Genomic DNA, 4,666 nt, shown 5'->3' on the forward strand with positions numbered 1-4,666 from the left:
GTAATAAAGCCTCTTGAACTATGTTGATTTTTTCAATCCATGAAAGAATATCTTTGCATTTCTTTGTGACTTCTTCAATTTTTTTTAATAATGTCTTATGATTTTCAATGTATAGGCCTTTCACATGCTTTGTTAGGTTTATTCCTAGGTATTTTATTCTTTTTGTTGAAATTGCAAAGAAATTGTTCATTTCTTTTTCTGAAAATTTATTGTTAGTATATGGATTTTGTACATTTATTTTGTATTCCTGAAACTTTACTGTATTTCTTTATTGTTTCTAATAGTTTTTAGTGAAGTCTTAAGAGTTTTCTACATAAAGAATCATGTCATCTGCAAAAAATAACAATTTGACTTCTTCATTCCCAATTTGGATACCTTTTATTTCTTTCTCCTTCCTGATTGCTCCAGCTAGGACTTCTAAGACCATATTGAATAAGAATGGTGATAGCAGACAGCCTTGTCTTGTTCCAGATCTTAGAGGAAAGATTTTTAGTTTTTCACCATTAAGTATGCTATTAGCTGAGGGTTTGTCATATTGGCCTTTATTACGTTGAGGTACTTTCCTTCTATACCATTTTGTTAAGTGTTTTAATTACCAATAGGTGCTGTATCTAGTCAAATGCTTTTTCTGTATCTATTTGATATGATTATATGATTTTTTATCCTTTATTTTGTTTAAGTAGTGTATCACATTAATTTCTTTGCATATGTTAAACTATCCTTATATCCCTGGAATGAAATCCACTTGATTATAATGTATAATCTTTTTCATGTATTATTATATTCAATTTGCTAGTATTTTGTGTAGGATTTTTGAATCTGTATTTACTGCATTTATTAGAGATATTGTTCTATAGCTTTCTTGTTTTTGTGTTATCTTAACCAGGTTTTGCTATCAGGATAATGTTGATTTCATAAAATGAGTTAGGTAGTATTGCCTCTTCTTCAATTTTGGGGAAATGTTTGAGAACAGGTATTAAATCATCTTTAAATGTTTGGTAGAATTCACTAGTGAAGTTATCTGGTCCTGGACTTTTACCTTTTAAGAGATTTATGATGACAGTTTCAATTTCCTTACTGTTGATTAATATATTTTGATTTTCCAGTTCTTTATTGTTCAATCTAGGAAGGTTGTATATTTCTAAGAACTTGTCCATTTCTTCTGAGTTATTGAATTTGGTGGCATGTAATCTTTCATGGTATTCTTGTATGATACTTATATTTCAGTGGTAACTGTCATAACTTTTTTTCTTCATTTCTGATTTTATTTGTATCTTTCTTTTTTTTTTCCTCAGTGATTTCTACTGCCATACCACCCAGAATGTGCCCAATCTTGTCTCAACTTTTCACTTTTAGAGAAGACTAAAGAATCTATGTGTGTGTTTCTTAGTATGTATATAAAACATTTCTCTAGGATATATATCTGGAAAGTTAATAACTAGAATATGGAATAATGCCCTCCAATGTAGGAGTATTATTTTATATCCCTAGTTGAAGCATTTGATTATTCCCTGTGGTCACTATCAAATTAATAGGATAAAATGTTATTATTTTGCTTTATTTTACATTTCACTGACTATTACTAAGAATAAATTTTAAAAATATATTTTTGTCATTTTGCTTTCTTTTGTGAGTGTTCATTCCCTTTCTATCCTTTGCTTCTCTTTCTGTTGTGTTGTTCGTAATCTGAAGCTATTTTTAATTGATTAGAAGGATTCTAAATATATTCTAGATGCCAACTTTATTAGTTATAACTTTGTAGATAAGTTTTGTAGTTGGTAGGATTTTTTTTAGCTTTGTTGATGGCACTTCGATTTGAAACAAATTTTAAACTTTGATGCAGTCAAATTTTTCAATCATCCTTTCTGAGTTGTGTTTTATACCTTTTTTTATGCCACAAGAAGCCATAACTTTATTAATGATTGGAACAGTACAAATTTCAAACCAAGATGCACTTACTTCTTTGAAACACCAAAAAAAAGGTCCTCCTTTTTAGATGGTTGTATTGTTAATTCCATAATAACACTTATAATATCATTACTTTTGTTCTTTAGGGATCAGACTGCCTTTGCACTTGACACATTTGTTTGTGACATGACCAATTCTAAGTCCTTAACTTCCACACCTGTCTCATCAACATCTTCCTCTTTGCTCCCCTCTTGTACAGTTGGAGTCTGTGTTTTCTTGAATGTTTGAGACAGCTTCACCTTGAACTTTGAATTTCTCAGCAGCTGCTACCTGTAATTGCTGAGATAAATCCCCAATTTAGGCTTCCCCCAAAACTATGTAGATATCTGAAACTGGCTCCTGTAGACATCTGGTTTTGTGATGACAAAGAAGATATCCTTAGATTTCTGGATAGTGACTCTAGTAACCTTTGGGAGACTCAATTTGGACATAGACTTCTGTGCCTTCTTTTCACTCTTCTATATTTTGCTTTACTGACTGGTTTTTCATCGATGTCAGTTGCTGCTTCTAGTTGAGCTTGTTGTATGGTTGCTTTTATGGAATCTTGTTCCTGAAGCTCCAAGAGTGATTCATCACAGTCAGATTCTGTTCCAGACCCTGTCTCAGCCTAAGGTTGCTGCAACTCCTACTCTAAAGCAAAGATGATTTCTGTGGCTTCACCAGGGATTTTGTGCAGAGAATATGGAACTAAGATAGTGGCAGAAAGAGAGCCTATATATCTTATTTAGAAAAATTTTTGTACTTCTTGTTGAAGATATTTCATATTTTACTTTATAATGATTTAAAATTTTAATTTACATATTTGAATCAAATTCTTTTGGAGCTTATTCTTGTATGTTATAAGGCAGTGATCGAATTTTCTTGTATCCCAATTTATCCCAATAAGTAATCTCTCCTTTCTAAAATAATTATAATGGGTGAGTGACATCTGAAACATGGCAGAGTGAGAGATGTCTCTAGATCTCTTCCCTTGAAATAACAATAAGCTGAATGTCTATAACTCAACAAAAAATATCCAACATGCACACCAGTACATCTGAGCATGAGATCTGCGCATAAGAGATACCACAGGTCAGAGCACCGGATGTCGGGTGGTGGAGTGGGAATAATAAAGAAATTGCCTCTAGCAGCCTCCAGAGCTTCCTGTAGGAGGAAGGGGAGAGGAGAAGTTGCACGACTTCCCTGAACAGCCCTGCCTGGGAGGGCTATGAGCTCCATGTAGCGGCGGTGTGCAGTGATCAGGGCAGAAAGCAGAGAAGGGGGACAGCAGAGAAGTGGGGATGGCAGATAAGCAACATTTGATTATTACAAGCTGTGGTTGCAAAACGGGAGCCTGAGCTGCAGCCCATAATACCCCATAATACCCCAACCAAGAAGGCCCCTCCCCTCACCCCACATCCTCAAAGACTAAGCACCGTGGAGCTCTAGGGGAATCTGGGCAAACATGGCTGAAACTGTTACTAACATTGACAGGGACTGAGAATGAGAGCAGTGAGCGTGATTGAATATCTATAAGAAACAAAAGGCATTATTAAGACTTTATATAAAGCAGGGATCAAGAGGCACCTACTGGAAACCAAAAGAAAAGCACCTTCTTTGGAGTAGGCTTACGAAAAACCTTTATATAATAAATCTTTCTGGAAAAAAAAAGCAGAATATATTTCCATTAATGCACAGGCAGAGAGATAGTCCATTAAATACAATGAACAACCAAGGTGACAAGGCATCTAAAAAGAAAGAGACAAATCTTCAGAAAGTAAGCTTATGACTTAAATGACAGAAAATTCAGGATGGTACTTCTGAAAAAACTCAGTGAGATCCAAAACAATTCATATCAACAGTTTCAGGAGCTGAAAAAACAACTATATCAGCAGAATGAGTTCTTTAGCAAGGAGATTGAAACCCTCAAAAATAACCAAATAAAACTTCTGGAAATAAAGAGCACACTTAAAGAGATGAAAAATGAAATAGCAAGCTTGGGAAATAGAGTTGACCAAATGGAGAAAAGGATCAGTGATATTGAAGACAGATATCCCCACTGTTGGATATGGACAGATCATCCAAACAGAATATCAATAAGGAAATAACATCCTTAAATGACATATTAAACCAACTAGACATAATTGATATTTACAAAGCCTTTCATCCCCAAACAGCTGCTTATACATTCTTTAGTGTACATAGAACATTTTCAAGGATTGACCTCATACTGGGACACAGAGATAGCCTCAACAAATATAAGACGATTGAAATAATACTAAAAATATTCTCTGATTATAATGCTTCAAAGCTGAAGATCAACTGCAGAAAGAAATCAGGAAGAACCACAGATAATTGGAGATTAAAAAACATACTACTGGAGAATAACTGGGTCAGAGAAGACATAAAAAGAGAGATCAAGAGATACATAGAAATGAATGATAATGATAATACAACATATCAAAACTTTTGGGACATGACAAAGTGGTCATAAGAGGAAAATTCATGTCATTACAGGCCCATCTCCCAAAAAAAGAACAAACTCAAATAAACAACCTAACACTTCATCTTAAAAAACTAGAAGAGGAAGAACAAATGAAACCTAAAGTCAGCAGAAGAAAAGAAATAATCAAAATTAGAGCACAATTAAATGAAATTAAAAACAACAACTACAACAACAAAAAACAATAGAAAAAATAAATGCAACAAAGAGCTGGTT

General features: G+C 33.7%; 1 pseudogene; it reads right to left on the reverse strand.

Moving 5' to 3' along the window:
- Positions 1 to 1,955: 1,955 nt before the first annotated feature.
- LOC105300290 overlaps positions 1,956 to 4,666 on the reverse strand; it is a 53,468-nt pseudogene continuing 50,757 nt past the window's right edge.

The sequence above is a fragment of the Pteropus vampyrus genome, unplaced genomic scaffold (assembly GCF_000151845.1).
Source record: "Pteropus vampyrus isolate Shadow unplaced genomic scaffold, Pvam_2.0 Scaffold206, whole genome shotgun sequence".
Classification (NCBI taxonomy): Eukaryota; Metazoa; Chordata; class Mammalia; order Chiroptera; family Pteropodidae; genus Pteropus; species Pteropus vampyrus.